Raw genomic sequence first — 18456 nt, 5'->3', positions numbered from 1 at the left:
GGAAAGCATTAATACCTACATCTCCAGTGATTCTGAACTCTGTCAAGACAATGGTTGTCCTTTACATTCAAACTGTAATCACACAGAAAATACCATATTCTCAGACTTTTCTGTGTTATTGAGACATTCCAAACCAGAGAGCTATACCATAATTTTGTCCATAAGGGGAAATGATAAAATGAAATTATTTCATTCAGCATTCTTTCCATCCCCATTCCTAAGAACCCTCATGAAGAGTAGTGTATGCTACAAATCCAAACTTTTCATAAAAATATGCATAGATAATCAAGATAAGTTGTGAAAGAAGTATTATACTTGGGAGTTACATCTCTATCGTCTTTAATTTATTTTGTTTCTTAAACAGATTTTATTTGAAGATGTTTGTAAGTAATTTTTTCTCTACAAAGGTGAAGCTCTGAAAGATAAGGTGTTTCATCTTAGACCTAGCTCCTAAATAGAAAGCTTGATGAAACACCTCATCTGTAAGTGACATGAGACCACTGATTGTTGGAATATAGTTCACATTTTGTCAACAGTTGAATGTTGACTGACTTTAAGTTGTAACAGATCTTTCACTAAGTTGCTTCTATGGAAATTCAGCTGAATTTTCCCTAAGTTTTTGACATAAAGAATTTCACAAGTTTTGGTTTTCATTTAGATAATATCGTGCACCCATGTAACTACTTAAATAACTTCCGGAAGGTTTCAAACTCATAATTTCCAATGCATGTTCCAAAATATGTACTTACATTTGAATAATAAAACTCTTCATATTTAATTCCATTTCTTGCACCAAGGGTGTTTTTTTATTTCACTGTAATAACTAAGGCCAGGAGACATATGCCAATCTTAACAAACAAGACTAAGAAAATCCATCTTCATTTTTCTTCAGTAGTATTTTATGCTTGGATAACCATGTTCAGCTGTCTCTCTCAAAGGAAACATATTCTCCTGCTGTGAAGACACACAACTCTTTTATTAAGCAGTTCAGCTTACAAATAAAATTAATAATCTCTACAGAGGTTTCTATTTAATGAGTGAGAAATCTATAATTGTAGTCTTGATTTCAAAAACAATGCCAGGTAAGATCTTTCAGAGTTCTCTACTATTCTTTCCCCCTCCCTTAACCAAGCTTATAATCTATTTTTTTTTTTTTTTATTTCTAATGACTCTCTATATTAAATACGTTACACAAAATAATAATACTTGTAAAAATAAAAATCAATTACTGAATGCAGCATGACATTTTAGTGACTACATTTCTGTAAAGGATAAAAGGTTTCCTCTTGTGTTATCCCAAAATTGCAGGCAGTCATGAAATACGTGTTAGAATAAACTGGGTCACAAAGCACCTACTTCAACAAAAACCACCACATACCATCTTCTACCTAGTATCCTACCCTATGGCCATCTAATCAGCACTAAAGTGAGCACCACATTCTAGACAGGATACTAATGTATACTATAGGTAATTTTGATCAAGTCTGGTAAATCATATCCTATATTTGCCAGTTACAGGAATATTCTGTATACATTACTAGAATTTTCTATCATGGGGCAGAGCAAGGTTAAGCTTCTACTACAGACCTGCATTTTCTTTAAAGTATCTGTTGTAGTCATTTAATTGTTGCATACACAGCACACAGTCAAATAAATAAGGAGAGCATTAAGCAAAAGCCAGATAAGAGGTGATTACTGAGAACTGTGAACTAATGATAATGCTTTTTTCTGGTTTTCAGTGATGTACTCAGCAGCATACCTGCAATAACTAAAGTAGCAGATAATCCCCCTATCTTCTTGTAGAATCCCAATGATACCAATTATTGTCAGAGGGATACATTTTCAGTCTTACAAATAGCATCCACTGATTTCAATTTTTCCTTCTTAAGAACACTGAAAATAGTGGCAGCTCTTTTACACTTCTGTTGACATTGCAAATCTATGTCTGCCCATACTATATCAATGTGATAGCTTTTCTAATTGGATCTATTTGTGGGAGGAGGAAGGATCAGTAACAGTGCAAGACACAGGGAGATACATTTTCAGAGGTGAGGCAGGAAAAATATTGAAGTTGCATTTTCATCAGTGTGACAGGAGTTCTGCATCTAATTCCGTGAATATGGAAAATACACAACTTCCTTACCAATGTGTTATTTTATGAAAACAGGCATTCAACTAAACCATATGCTGTTGGGTTTTTTTCTAACCAGTCTCAAAATATCTATTCAGAACATTTAAATAAATCTCTGAATATGCACAAATTTTTTGTGAAGAACAACAGAGAGGCTGAGATACAGCCCATGATGGACAGCAGACAGCGACTCGCATGGTTAGAGACTGAGCTTTTCATAGTCTACAGGCCTCCCCACACTCACTATCATGACAGTGAAAAGTGTAGTAACTTTACCAGAAACAGAGTTTCCATACTGGCTTATTACATCAGATGTTGTACAAAGACTAATATCCAAGTATATAAAATGTCTTTAACTCCTTGCCTTAGAACATCAATGGTCTTTTCCTCCCATATGGATCCACAGGAGATACAGGTGTTGGGTAAGGAACCACAGAAATTGTTCAACCCATGACTCACTAACTGCACCACTCATGAACCTGGATATCTATCAGTCCCTTAAAAAAGTAGCATTTCATTTTTTGCTTAGTATTACTACAGAAAGATGCTGATACCAGAGGCTGGTTAAAAAAAATAAATAAATAAAAAGACAAAAAAACACTCCCTCCCCCAAACCAATGAAATGTATAGGTCAGGACAGTGAATTAGTCAAAAGCACAGACAATTTGAAATGGCTCATTATTTTATTCCAGATATATCAAAAGAATCAGGCTAGAAAAAAAAAAAAAATGTATGTATCTTTAAACATTTTTTGCAAAATGAAGTAGCAATTAATGGCTCAGAAATTACAGCTCTGCACCAGGTTATGGAGACCAAGATCCTCTTTGCTGCTCAGTCTGAGAGATGAAGGATTCAAAGCTCCCACTTTTCAATGCCAGAGAGTGTTTTGACCACTGACTAGGGGGCGATGAGCTCAATCTCTTGCTGAGAAAACACATTCATCTTATAAAAGCTCAGCAGCAGCAGAAATAGAGCCCAAGTGTCCAGACTTTCGAAGAAATATCTCACAGGTTTGTTATTAGATACTCTCAGAACCTATCAGATTGCATAATACAGATTTTAATTATTAAATGCAACAGTTTTTGGCCTATCATCTTAAAACAATGGGGATTTAATTAAATATTGTGAAGTTAGATAAGAACAAATTGATTTAAGTCAAAATGCCTCACATTTTCCCACCAAAATATATAAATTAAAAATTACAAAGCCTGTCTACTGTAGTGTATACAACAAGGCCATTTTCAAAGTTTCTGTATAGTAATTTTCAAACATGCTTTCAGCACATATTGCTGGGGGGAGGGGCAACTGAAAAAAACATCAGCACCTGGAAACGTTAGTCACAAGTTATTAACAAATGGTTATTTTTGGTTCAGATGTTGCCAGCACAAAGTCTTTGTAATATCAGTGTGAACACAGAGCTGTCGTTTAGTTGATAATAGCATTTCCATGAGAGTGTCATTCAGTTCTGAGTGACTTCTCATAGATCCAGGGGGATATGCTAAAATTCTTGCCTCACTGCCTTTAGTTCTGCTTCATGCTAAATTGATCCCACACTGTGGCATGCCTGCCAATAGCACTTTTCCTTATAATAAACATCTCCAAACTTAAGAGATAAAGTCTCTGGTTGCTGCTGTGGTGCTCTCCGAATTTCTGTTTCAGATAAGAAACTTCTGAATCAGCAAGATATTTTATATGTGACTGCTGGAGTCATGTTTCAGTGGAATATCTATATTCCCTTCATAGAATTATTTTTTGTTGCTTTGATTCTTGCAGCTTGTACCTTCTGTTTAAGATGTGGATTGCTTAAGATTTATATTCTCAAAGAAACTCCAGATTATTTTTTGATGCCAAGCATTTCCATTGTTGAACTTTCCTAAAAGAAACGGTCATACAAGTGCAGCTGTCACGTTCCTTTTGTTTCTGTATTCCTGCCCCAGCTAAACTGTGCATATCAGCTCATTTCAAGATATTCATAGCCCTAAATTTTGTATCTAACATCGATGACCAAATCTTTCTAGTGCACATTTGAGGATGACTATCTATGTCTCGAAGCAAAGAAATATAAATGCACAGGCAGTACCCATGACAAATATAGGGGTAGTAAGAGCATTGTGTCCTTGACTGGCCATAGAGGCTGCCAAGAAAGGGACAGAGAGAACAGAGGCTTTAGAAGTTCTTTCCAAAGTTGCTTTCCAAGCTACAGCCCACAGGTCTCAGTTAAGTTCTCCTGGTAAGGCTGATATGTGCTTAATAAATAGTGGGTGTTAACCTCATTTTTTCTGGCACAAGCCTAACCACTGTCATGTTGGAAAAATATCACATGAGGAAATACTTAAGGAAACTGAAGCCCTGACAAGATGCGCCTATGAGTGCTGAGAGAGCTGACAGACATAACTGCAAGGACATTCTTGATAATCTGAATGAGAATCAAAGAGAAGTTCCCAAAGACAGAAGGAAAGACAGTGACACACCTACCTGCAAGAAAGGCAGAAGGAGAACCCAGGAAACTACAGGCGGGTCAGCCTCAGTTAACCTCATCCTTACCTGAAAAGGTAATGGAGCAGCTAGTCCTGAAATACATTGCCTGACACATGAAGAACAAAATGGTCATCAGGAGTAGTCAAGCAATTTGCTTAACTTCCATGATAAAATGGCTGGCCTGGTAGATGAGAGGAGAGCAGCAGGTATCATCTACTTGGACTTCAGAAAGGCCCTTGACACTGTCTCCCGTAAGATCCTCATACACAAACTGTTGATGTATGAGCTGGATGAGAAGGACTGAAAAGTGGGTAGATTGAATGACCAGGCCCAGAGGGTGGTAATCAGTGGCATGAACTCTTGTTGGCCAGTGACTAACTATACTCCAGGGGTGCTTTTGAACATCTTCATTAATGTTCTGCATGATTGAGCAGAGCGTACCCTCAGGAATTTTGTGTATATTAGAAAACTGAGAGGAGTGGCTGACACATCAGTGGGTCATGCTGCCATCCAGAGCGACCTTGATAGACTGGGAGAAATGGGGTGACAGGAAGTTTATGAAGTTCAAGAAGGGGAAGTGCAAGGTCCTGCACCTGGGGATGAACCACCCCAGGCACCAATTTATGCTGGGGACTACCCAGCTGGAAAGAAGCTTTGCAGAAAAGGAGGGTGTAAAGTGGATGGAGCCAGGCTCTTTTGAGTGGTGCCCAATGACAGAAGCAGAGGCAATGGGCACAAAGTGAAATGCAGGAGGTAGAAATAGTAGAAAAAATTTTCATCAACAAATTAAAAATTATTTCTCTTACTTTCTGGCTTTGTCAGAATAGCATTCTAGCTACTTTTTTACACAGCTTTGTGGTGGCTGCTGAGAAACTTTCTGCCTCCAATTCAAAATCTCAAGAGATTTCTCACTTTCAGACAAAGAATCATTATAATTAGTTATTATGGGTTGTTAGAAACCAATGTGTCAGGCACCAAATTAAAATGTTTAAGTAAATCATGTTCAGTGATCAGTGCAAGTTCAATAATAACTGATCCTTGTTATAGTTGACTACTAATACAAGTTATTGTATTTAAAATAGAAAAAGCCAGTTTTTTGCCCAAGCTGCTAATGTCTCAGAAGTAAAAATGTTTAGCTCTGTGCATCTGGAGAAATTAAAGTTGTTGAGCTTAAAATATCTTAATTTAAGGTCTACAATCTCAGCAATTCTAAAACAAGCTGGGCCTCTCCTCTGTCTCTTATATAGCTTTCAAATAGCACCCTTGTCAGGCCAAAGTTTTAAAAATTTCTCAAAGGAATGGGAATAATATCAAAATACAAGATTTTTAGCCCAAAGATTCAAACACATACATTTTATTGCATATTATGCTCCTGAATAAGTGGCATGATATACATTTGGTGTTGTTTTTACTTAAAGTTTGAGGTTTTTTTACTATTCGAAAGGTGCTTGAAGCTGAAATCATGAAGGCATGCATTTCCCGTAGCAGTGAGGCTTCAAATGGTAATGCTTTAAAGATCACTTTGATACCAACAAAATAGTTTTTTTCCCATAGCTGATTTCCCTCAAGATAAATATTTTAACTTCCAGCTCACGATTCTTAACTACCTTACCATTCTTGTGCCAACCTTGTAATATATACACCAGATATCAATATTAGTAGGAATGTTTTCATGTCCCTTAAGCCCTTAAATCCTCTTGTCTATACATGCACCAATCTGTAGTGGTTGCATAAGAAATGAGTCCACAAAAGATTTTTCAGTGCAATTCCAGAAGCAAAAGATTTCTCTAAAAGCATGGTTTAGAGTCTGTCCAGTAGTAAATTTTATTCCTCTTTTTATGTTCATATTTCTTAAAGATTCTCTATGTTTCCCACTACCCAAATCAGATCCTTTGAAACATTACAATATCTTTCATGGCACTTGATGATACAAAGTGAAATCTGTGCTTAATCTCAACACCTTAACATCCTTTTCCCATAGATCTTACCACTCTAAATACAATATCCTATGTTTTCTCAGGAAAAAAAATATCAAAATTACTGAATTAATGAGATTTCCCCCACAAAATAATTAGAATTCAAATTTCACATGTTTGTATCATATTTCATCAATATTTAAAAAATAATATAGTAACAGCAGTAGGCTTACCTGGCTTGGAGCTTTTGTCTTTCAGCCGGTACAAAGAACTAAAAATACTGTTCAAATGAAAAATGAAAAATAAAAAATTTGAAAAGAAAATTTTGAATCCCATTCCTATGGTCCATCCCAGCCCCTGCAAATAAAATATAGTTACCCATCATGTAAGTAGCAAATAAAAAAAAAAGGGTTATATATTTGTCCCTATACACAGCTTCAGTGGTATTTCAAATTTGAGTATTCACCCGATTTTCAAGATGCATTTTTTTTTTTTCTTCTAGATAAAGGGAATGAGCCTTGGATCAATTAGAAATATTAACACAATGTAATAAAGACTTAAGACTTGAACCAGCCAACAGTTACCATCTCCCTAAATCAGGTAGAGAAATGCCAGTACCTGTGGAGAAAGCTGAAGTGTTAATGAATAAAAGGGACATCCAGTGCAAAGTCTCATGACTTCTGAAGTGGAAAGTTCTCAGGAACAGAAACCGCACAGCAACTCCAAGAAACTCTGTTAATGAAGGTGACCTACAGTCTTTGAAACCTTTGCTGCTACAAAGTCTCCTGACTATTCCTTTGCTCTGCCAAGTTGTTTAGGCAATGAATACTTGAATACTTATGGATGTCTCATAGCTCTAAGCACTTCTTACAGCATGTAAAAGACATATTTGAGTACATTTCTGTATGGGACCACAACTATTTCTGATTCTTTCTTCAAAAAAGTGATGTATTTTTGATTTTATGTGACTGTTTACAGTAAGTTACCAAGTGAAATTCTAGTAATAAAAATATTGGAAAAGTCTAGTAACCCAAATCTGCTTCAATCTCAGCATGATTTATCTTATCTACTCATTATTACAATCCTTTCTGTTTGGCCACCTATTTGATTTCAGAGATTTCTTAAATTACTTAAGCCAAAAAAAAAAAGATACTTCTACCTGCAATCTTTTGTTTGTTTGTTTGCTTGACCTTGAGATTCCAAAGGCTTCAAGAAAATACAAAACTCACAGAAATTGTATTGTGAAGTAAAAATCCCAAACTGGCCAAGACAGATATGTGGTTTGCAGTTATACAATGAAGGTATGGTGAAAGTTGCAGAAAACAAACAGCCCAGTTAAAAGTATTTTAAACTAAAATATTATTCCAGGTTTGTTTGTACTAGAAATACTGTTTCACAGATCATCTATCATATTTTCATTTTTCTGATTAATATCTCAAAAATATTGATAATTTTTCATACATGTTGAACAGTGCCCAAGAAAAACAAGCCCTAATACACTTTGAAGCATCACAAAACTTTGGTTGCTTCAGGAGCTCTGTTGCATTTTCTGGTATATGATGCCAAGGCAGAAAAATAGGAGCAAGGTACCAACATTGAATAAAACCTAAACATCAATTATATCGACTATCTCTCTCACTTGGGCTAAGAAGCAAATAAGACTCTCTGAACACCAGCTGGAGACTAATTTATAGCTATAAGCACTTTGCTCATGGTAGGCAAATGCTTGGTATTTGTTGATATGAAACTATTAAAATATTACAGCATGCCCATACTTTAAATTCATAACTCCCAAAGAGCACACCATTATGCTCAGACATAAGAAATAATTAACACACTAACAATGCAACAAGAATACTACAGGGAAAATAAAATTTGACTTAGTTATCATTTTCCTAAAGCACATCAAAGAGTACAGATAGAATGGCTGTTCCTGTCAGTGCATTTACGTGGCCCTACTTGTTACTCTTTTCATAGCTTTCTCTACTATATTTCTTACTTAGTTATTACCTTAAATCAGAGGTCAACAAGCAAGGTACACCACGAATTCACAAGTTTATCTATCTGGTGTGACAAGAATGATATTGTGTCATATCTGCCTTGGGATGTAGTTAACTTCTTCCACAGCAGCAGCAGAGTGCTGTGCTTTGGATTTGAGGCTACAGCAGCATTGATGCCACACCAACATTTCGGCTGTTGCTGAACAGCATTCACACACCATCGGGACTGTCCTTCCAGCTCTGCACCACCAAAAGCCTGTAGGCTGGGAATGTATTCATATTGTCCACCTTCGTTGGTGTTGTGATGATGTTACTTTGATTTTGGTGTGGGGAATTTCTATTGTTGATGCAAGCAATTTTTGTGAAAAGTGTGTGACAAAATGATATTTTAATGAAAATTCATAAATAATGTTTTTCAAAGAGGTGTGGGGTGGAATGTAGCAAGTGCAGGTGCCCAAGTCCTGACCATAGGGGCTGTAGGGACCTCTATGAAGAGAGGCCATGGCTGCCTGAATCACAGATGGCTCCAGTCAGGTCCAAGAGACCCGCTGCAGGACACAGCTGAGCCGGTGGCACCTCTGGGAAATCATATATAAGAAAGGGCAATATGCTGCACAGCAGCTGTGGGAGAAAGGAGTGAGTAAAAATATGAGAAAAAGAGCCCTGCAGAAAGCAAAATAAGAGAAGAAGGAGGGAGAGGAGGTGCTCCAGGCACCCGAGCAAATGTTGTCCTGCAGCCCCTGGAGAGACCACACAGATTCATCCCGAAGGACCACAGCCTTCAGGAAGGACCAGTGCTGGAGCAGTTCAGGAAGGACTGTGTTCCCTGGAAGGGACCCCATCCTGGAGCAGAGAAACTGTCAGGAACAGCAGAAAGGAAATGTTATGGACTCATCAGAACTTCCATTCCTCATCTGCCTGCACTTCCCAGGGAGGGTGGCAATGAAGGAAGGAAACTGAGCCTGGGAAAAAAAAAAAAAAAGGGCAGGGGGCTAGAGGTGTTGTTTTAATTCATATTTCATACAATTCTGTTTTAATTGACAATAAATTAACTTCCCCAGTCGAGCCTGTTTTGCTTGTGACAGCAACTGCTAAGTGATCTTCTGGTCTTTATCTCAACCCATGAGCTTTTTGATCTTATTTTCTCCCTCTGTCCTGTTGAGGAGGGGGAGTGAGAGAAAGGCTGGGTATGCATCTGACACCAAGCCAAGGTCAAACCTTCGCAGTCAGTTTAGCATATGGATTTCTCAATCCCAAATTTGCACTGTGGTCTCAGTCTGTGCACCCTGTGTGCATATTATGTCCCTAAGAACAGCTATGATAAATCTAACAGCAAGAAATCATTGTCATTCTACATTTATTTCCCACTCACAGCTTGCATTATCATTTCACTGTTACAAACGTACTTTCAAAGGTCTAAATGTCACCAGTAAAGCTTCGTCCTTGCAAATACTGATATTGAGTTTCAGTATCTTTCACTTCATCCATCAGTAGAAAGCAATATTTTGTCAGTAATCCAAGCAATTCTAATTGACAAAATCTGTGCTCTTACGGTCTGTCATTCAGGCATCATAATTGTAAAATCAATTTTCAACAGCACCATCAATACAATGTAATGAATATTGTCACAGAAAGATAGCATAAGATACAGAAGGAAATTAAGCAGTAAACATAAGGGAATCTTTGTGTATATGAACCGTATTTTGCAACCCTTTTTTTTCCTCAATCAAATATCTCTAACAAAGGAGAACTAAAAGGAAAATAATTTTACTTAACTTAGTATTATCAATGTATCTGTATCCTGTTCATGTTATATTATTATAGTCTATGATGTAATACTTGTAATTTATATTATAAATTGTAATCTGTAATACAAACAAAGAAGAAAGTATTATAACCCATACGATCTAAGAAATATGACTAAGAGGGATCATTACTTTATTCTACAAAATTTGTTAAGTATTTGAACTACAGTTCAAGAAAATTGTGGAATTATAAGAACGCTCTGGAAAAGTATTGAGCATATGCAAAATTTTGCAGTGTGTTTTGTGTTGCATTACACGCAGAAAAAGTCACTGAAAAATATTGCTGAAATGTGCTTCTCCCAGATTGAACCATTATATCTATGCAGTTCCTATTCAAATACTTTTGAACTGCGGTGAAAATAGGGTAATGTGATATTGTTTCAAAATGTAACCTTATCCTTAAATTCAAAAGGACCTCAAAACAGAGGTGAGGAATATGCATTGCATATTAACTGACTTTACAAAAGGTGAAAAAAATCCTTTATGATATTATGGCAGCAAATTTCTTTCAGTGAACTAATAAATCTTTCAAATATGTGTTTGTGGACTCTAAACTAGTGCCTAGTAAATGAATTAGCTGGAGATTAGAATGGGGTTTTTCATATCTCTAGTCTTACCCTTGGGCTGATCCTAAATCTTATAACTGCTTAAAATACTGTGCATGGTTTTAACAGAAAATAAACACTTGCACTCCCTCTAATAGCTGGCAGCTCATAAAGGTTCTTGCATATCTCCTGAAAAATCTGAACAGCGACAGTATATGGAAGCTCGTTTTATATATCTCCTAGGTGACATTAAATATGAATTCCATTCAGATAACATCCTTCTTGCCAGTCAAACCAAAAAAAGAAAAAAAAAAAGTATCCACCTGCCTATATCCAGTAAAGTTAAAATAAAACCTCCACAAAAATCAGTAAGCAGCTTTAATAATAAATTAAATATTATATATTTAGATAAGCATATGGGTTTCTATTTGAATAGCTTACACTAATTCAGATCAGCAACATATACACTGTCCCTAAACACAGTCTAATTCTAAAGCATTGCTGCATTCCTCACTTCTTGTTTCTACCTGGACAATACTGCCTGGAAAATTACTCACTGGGAAATATCTTCTTTACTGAAGACAGGTCTGGAGGTTTACGATCATGTTTTGCTGAGGCTCTTCCTTCTTTTAAGACCTTTGCTTTTAATAAGAAGCACCCTCCTGCATGCCTCAATTTACAGTATATTACTTTGAAGGTATCAAAATATGGGAAACATACCTTTTAATGTCTTTCAGTCGTCTCACCTTAGAAATTCTAGTGACAAACTTTTCAAAAGAGTGATACAACATTTCATGCAACTGAGTTATTGTTGACTTACACTTTTTATTATATGTGCATCTATTTTTTATCTTCTCAAGTAGACCATTAAAAGACAGCTATTCTCTGTCTTCACAATTCAAGATTAGTCATTAACATACAGTGTGTATTATTAGCCTCTACAGAACAAAAAGACTGATCTAGAAAATAGTTCTCTTTTGCTATTCAGTTTGACATTTGACACTGTATTTTGATCTCAAATATTGAAAGAGTTATTGTAGCCCTATCACATTTTTTTGTCCTCAGTCTTTCTTTAAAACCAAAGCTAAAAGTACAATCCTTTACAAAGAGGGACATCAGGATTACCTCTACATCAACTCTGACATATGGTATATTTATCAATTTTTTACATGTTTTCAGTTTGAGCAAATGCCAAAAAATGGAAGTACAACATAAAGCTATGCATTATTACTATCTGCAAATATGGTTCTAGGTATCTTTATCAACTTCCCCTAAAAAATTGTTCCCAGCACATATCCACCCTTGCTTTTCCTCTAAACCCTCAAAACATTACAAGAGATAAAAAAAATTAGATCCATTTCAAAACAAAAATTACGTTGGTTTTTAGTACTAGTTGTTTTTTAGTACCAGTTGTTTTTATATCAAACCTTGATGTTCAAATCCTTATGAGAAAATAATAGAAACTTAATGGAGAAGGATCATTCAGAAGCTATCTTTTTTAAGATTTCCATCTGAATTCTACAAAAGCTAGATAATCTATTTGCTGATTTCCTCCCATAAGAAATGCATAATGCATACATTATTATTAAACCAAAGCACTAAAAACTTCATTAACTGAGCACACAAAACTTTTCATTTAATACAGGGTTACTCTTTTCCTTCCCTCTGATTGCTCCCTTCTGAACCCTAGACTAGAGCTGGGACAAGTTCTTCTCACACACAGAAAGACTAGAAACCACAGTGAATTGCTAAAGCCAAGCTTTAGGCTACGTTCAGGAGGATGTGTGCACTGAGGCACACGTCTGCTTCACACACACTGCCCTCCAGGTGAAGTGTGACCGAGCTCTCACTCCATGTTGTAGTACCAGAGTACCATGTTCCTAAAGCTATAAAAGGAAAGGAGAATACTAGCCTGATCATAACTTTAATGTGGCTTCTTAGTTTCTGAAACAGAACATCCAGTTCCTTTGGAGTATTGACTGGTTTGACCCTCTCTGCCCAAACAAATGGTTGTAATGTGAAAAGAAAAGCACAAATCTTTAAAACGCATGCTTCAATTTCTAGTTTAAAATAAACAAGTTTTAATATCAGATGGCAAACTTTTACACCTCTAAGCTTCCATCTCTAAAAACAGATATCAGAACCAATGTCTGTTTGGTTGGGGGTTTTTTTTGTTTGTTTGTTTTGATTGACAATCAAATAAGAAATCTCATATCAAGCCTGTGCTTTAGAAATTCTGTTTCTATTTTAACATGTGTCTTTTACCTGGGGATGACAGCTGAGATGAGACCTCAGAGGCCTAGAAGGGAAAAGCACCAGAATCTAAATGAAAACTCCAATCAGCTTGCTTGAAATCTGAGTAACTCAACCTGCTGAGTAGCTAAAATACAGTGGAATTAAAATTTCCACAAAATTCTCTACCAGAACAATCTATAAGAACAAATATAGGTTTACTTTTTATGACACATTAAATTACAACATTCTGCCAAAAGCATGGTTTTTTAGTGAGTGCAATTCTGTTGAAGTTTTATTGACAGCTGCACTGAATCAAGGTAATAAAAACGCTATGGCCACATGAGTTCTTAAACTACACCTAATTGGTTATTTGAAATACACACTAGAACTGGAAAATGAGGTTTTTAACTATTTTTGGCATGCATTTGAGATAAACCTTTTGTTCCACTTCCTGAACATTGTTGTCATTCTCATGGTAATACAAAATGCCGTATCTTATTATTAGCACTACTGGACATATAAATATTTTTTTTTAAGCCCAGAAAGTGACAAAAATACATCATAAATATAGAATGTTTCTGTCCCTAACATATATATTAGATTGTAAAATGGTCGTTTCTGTCAGGTTGTCTGACCATCAGACTGAAAATATTTCAGTCAAGTGCATTGTGGCAAACCAGGAGATATATTTTCCCCTTTCCCTGCTGTATCAGAAAGGTTATATTGTTACTTTTTTCCCTGGAACAAGCCTCTTTTCCTGTCAATCCAGCATAAACTTCAGCAAAAAGAAAATGTAACTACACATTCAAAGAAAGAAAAAGCCATGGACAGATTTGGTTTGTATCGCTTGATGCATGACATGAATAATTGAGTGAGTCTTTTCTCTTCAGTTTCTATGTATAAATCCCATCATTCAGAGGCAAAACACTACCCCCACTCACACTGTTTACAGATGCTATTAGAAACCATAAAATCAAAATCACATGCCTGAACATCTATTTCGAAAATCATGAACTTATGAAGAGCAAATGTTAATTAGACATCTTGCCTTGAAGGACTGGAAGTATTAGCTCCTGTATTAAGAAAAATTAACTTTTCTTCTTTGGTCTAAACCTTGCTTTAATTTTTTTCATTAATTAGTAATGATGCATAACACTAATGTACCAGAACTGTGTCATGGAATGTTATTGAAGAAAAATTAAGGAACTGTAACAATGTATTTTAACTGCATGAAGAGGTATACTATAAGAAACAATACTGAAATACATTCAGAGGCCTTCAGAAATGAACAATTAACAATCTGTGAATGAATGATTTAGAAAGTTAATTATAGATACATTTGATAAAGTGCATTTACACCTAGCTAATCAGAAAACCATTGCTTAAAGCAGTCCCAAGATGCTGATTTCCATCAACATGTGAATACTAAACAGCTAGGCAGTTTTGCTCATAGCTGGAGTTTTGCACATCAGGCAAGAAAAGCTTTTTAATAAAGCAGCTCTGTCTGATTCAGAATAGCTCCCAGTGCTATCTAAAATGATGGCTCAACCTTCATTAAATTAGGAAAACACAACAACTTACATGTAGAATATTACCATCTGATATCTTAATGCAACTGAGTCCTGCAAAATGCTACAACTGTAGTTCCAGGGAGTGAATTCTCCTATTGTTGGCACCAATTCATTTGACTAACTGGCCCAGTGCTGGCCAGCTGGTGACACAGGAGCTGGACCAGAGCCCACAGGAGGTCCCTGGCTGCCAGTTCCCTAAAGGACACTCTCTGAGAAGCCAAGCCAGGAGAAAGGGACTGCCACCACAGCCTGGATGCCCCCAGCCAGTGCTACAGCAGGGATTTGGCAGCGGTGGCTCTTCCACTGCATCCCCCTTGACAGCAGCAGCCTCACTGTGCCAGGCAGAGCATACAGTGACAATTGCTGGAGCTGACAAGAGGGCCTGAAGAGAGAGAAAGGAAAGGGGAGCTGTTGAGAGGTGGCTCTAATGCTCTTGTAGCAAACAGGGTTGCAACACAGGGAAGAAAGATCAAGCATGCAAGTATGTATTTTCCCTCAGTTTCACAAAAAGCATCAACATAAACCAGGGTTCAAAAATTCTGTACATGGAGGCTGATTTTCCCTGCAAAATTTGCTCATTCTGGAGTGGGGATGATATTTCTGCAGAAAAAAAAAAAATTTTCATCAGTCATTGAAAGAGATCATTGGATGTAGATGCATTTCTATATGCAAATGACCTTTACTAATCCAACTTCATCTCCCTAGAATCCAAACAACTAGCACAGAACAGGGACAAATTATAACTACAAGGACAAAACAGAATTTTCTTTTTTTTTTTTTTTTTAAGATTTCAGCTGAACAGGAAACAAAGACAAATTGTAAAGTCAAATCCTGATAGTCTCTCACCTTGCACCTCTCACCTCACCTAAGGCACTTTGCCTGCCCTGGCATTTTAACCCTGAGCCACCACCTAAGGCTGACAAGTCCTCCTTTCCTGCCCATTTCCACGTAATTTGAGGCTTTTTTACTTAACTGTTTACTATATCCAAGCAGAATAAGTAATAACCAGTGAATCTCAAAAGGTTGCAAGGTTTAATTCAGAGAAACATCTGAAGGGCCTTATATCCTTCAAACCTAATGAGTTGAATAGCTCACAGGAATCAAGTCTCTGTTGACATTTCCAGTAACTTGATTTTTAAGAAAGACTGAAATATTGCAAGAGCCTCTCCTGTTGTTTCAATATTTCTTTATACTTTCCTAAACAAAATCAGACATATCAGATTATGGAGGGGAAAAAACAAATAATGAAATTAAAGAAACACAATTTAAAGGTACCTCAAGTTTCAAACAAAAAGTTCAAAGGTTTTTGGGTAGGTGGTTGGTTATACGTGGTTCCAACTGTGTTGTCAGTTTTTCCTTGACATTTGAATTGAGACTGAAGAAACAGCCTGACATACCATCGTAACTTTATCACATCTTTGGCAAAGTGTGAGCTCTTCTTCACTATTGTTTAACTTGAAATTTGCTTATTTGGACCATCAAATTGTGCTAAATCTGAAGTGCTACCCTTGGATAACATAATTCCTGTTTATAAAGACTATTTATTTTCCTCAGGTCATGGTCTGATACTTCAGTCTCAGTATGGACTTAATACAAGATAATAAGAGATGTCACTAAATTTGCTATATGCAGCCTTGAAATTCATTCACAGATTAAGTATTTAATATAAGAGAAGCTGACTGCATCTCTGTTCAAATATACATGTAAGTTTTTTTTTAGAATAACCTTTCTTAATGTACATCTTTCTTAAATGGTAATTTTAAGTTTTTGCAAAGTGTCAGCACCTCTGATTTCCCGGTTATGTGATAGGACTACTTATTACTGAAATACCTGCATCCTTGATAATTCAACCCCCATGGGGTTAACTTCTGTTTAATAGCCAATTTCATTCGTATCCTCCATGCAGTGGCTGTCCTCTGCAGGCATGGCGCTATATCACCCTATGACAAAGGTAAGGCAAAAATGTGATCTGGAACAGCCTGTTCCCTGCTGTAATTCCCTTGAAGCTAACTTATTTTCACCAAGGGTGAACTCAGATCACAGTATTTTAGATTGGTTTCCTCAGTATTTATTGAAGGTAATCCAAAGAATTACTTGGTTTTTTTTTAAAAATCTCATGAAATGTTTTCTGGTACTACTGCGTACTATTTCAAGGCAGGATTATTTTATTTATAATATTAGTCTAATATAAAACATACAATAGCTTCTGAACTTTCCAAGACACAGTTACCTTTTAAGTACCTGAAGTGAAAAGGTCATACGAAAGATATTCTGAGTGGATTTAATAAACTGAAAATAGCTCTGGGTGTCCAGTTCTTAAATAGGGCTTGCCTTTAGTTACTTACCCCTAGTTTCTAAGACACAGAATAGTTTACTAATGTTGCTTCATCAGATGTTAAGCCAATTATCCCTGTTTTTTCAGCATAACATGTTTTTCCATTCCCTTTCATTTTGCCTTGTGTTGCTTAGTCTTTGACCCCTAAACACAGATATCAGGAGGTATTCCAACTGTCTTTGAATATTTTATGGTCTAGAGTTTCTTTCTTTATGTCTTGACCTGTCTCTGACAAGGCTGGGAGGTTGCATTAGTCCCAGGAATATGGAAATAGCTGAACTTCTGTGAGTTTTACATCAAATACAATACCAAGAGCAGAGGAACAGTATTTTATGTAGTGTCAAAAATGAATCATGCCAGTCTGCTTGAACTGGAAGGGACAAGTAGGCAATCCCGTAAAATCAAAATTGAATAGTCCACAATACATTCAAGTATTTCAATGAACTAACAAGGAAGCTACAGTCACACAAACTGTATCATGTTAAAAGATATCAGATTGTTTTTCCCCCCTACAGAATATTAAAATTACAGTAAAAGTAGTAAAACGAAAAGGTCTAGCATGATACTCTCAGCATGATATCTATGGTTGGGGTTGTTTTTGTCTTGAAAGCCAGATGCTTTATTTCCAGTAATGCAGGAAATTCTCTATTTAATGTTGGTTCAGCCTCGCTTTGATTACTGTGTGGAGTTTTGAGCTCCACAATACAAAAAGTATGTTAAGGCACTTTGCATTCAGAGGAGGGCAACAAGCTGCTGGAAGGCATGTCCAGGTGGGCATGTTTGAAGTTGGTTTCGCAAATAGAAGGCTGAGGGGTGACCTCATTGCTTTCTACAACTTCCTCAGGAGTAGAAGTGGAGAGGGAGGTGCTGGTCTCTTCCCTTTGGTATCCCGTGATAGGACACATGGGAATGGTTCCAAACTACGCCAGAGGACATTTAAAGATTAGAAAACATTTCTTTAATGAGAAGGTGGCCAAACACTGGAACAGGCTTCCTAAAGAGGTGTTCAATGCCCCCAGCCTGTCAATGCTTAAGAGGCATTTGGACAATGCCACTAACAACATGCTTTAACTTTTGATCAGTCCTGTAGTTGTCAGGATTGTAGATCCACTTTTTAATTTTGTCACTTATCCACCAAGCCTAAATCACTCACAGGAGCATATTCTACAATTAAAACTTCTTCAATATGCGAAGAGTGGCAAAAATATGAATAATGTATGTGTAACAGAACTACATTAGGTTAGTCTTTGGCCTATGTGTTTCTTGAATTCAATTGATCTTCAGTAAGGCTTCATTGCATTCCTCCCACAGTATCTAAATGTAGTCGCCTGTGACACAGAATGAGCTCACTCCCCCCAGAAGCAGAAAAGAAAGGAAGGAATTAATCCGCTACTGTGTTATTAAACAGTTGGAGTTGCTATAAACACAAGACACTTGTTT

At 36.5% G+C, this 18456-nt stretch overlaps 1 long non-coding RNA gene across 5 annotated transcripts in view; it reads right to left on the bottom strand.

The window, feature by feature from the left end:
• The window catches only part of LOC110360754 (uncharacterized), a 222512-nt gene that overhangs the window by 183915 nt on the left and 20141 nt on the right, over positions 1 to 18456 (bottom strand). The window contains exons 1-3 of one of the 5 annotated variants that reach the window (XR_010470406.1): positions 6759 to 7853; positions 4607 to 4675; positions 750 to 954 (exon numbers count right to left, since the gene is read on the bottom strand). The exons of 1 other annotated variant lie outside the window; for it this stretch is intronic. This is a non-coding gene — a long non-coding RNA (uncharacterized LOC110360754). Of the gene's footprint in view, positions 1 to 749; positions 955 to 4606; positions 4676 to 6758; positions 7854 to 18456 lie in introns of those variants that run through there. 3 more of the 5 variants (XR_010470407.1, XR_010470405.1, XR_010470409.1) reach the window with 3 other exon arrangements.

Source organism: Columba livia, chromosome 2, assembly GCF_036013475.1.
Source record: "Columba livia isolate bColLiv1 breed racing homer chromosome 2, bColLiv1.pat.W.v2, whole genome shotgun sequence".
NCBI lineage: Eukaryota > Metazoa > Chordata > Aves > Columbiformes > Columbidae > Columba > Columba livia.
This window is presented reverse-complemented; position numbering and strand designations above follow the sequence as displayed.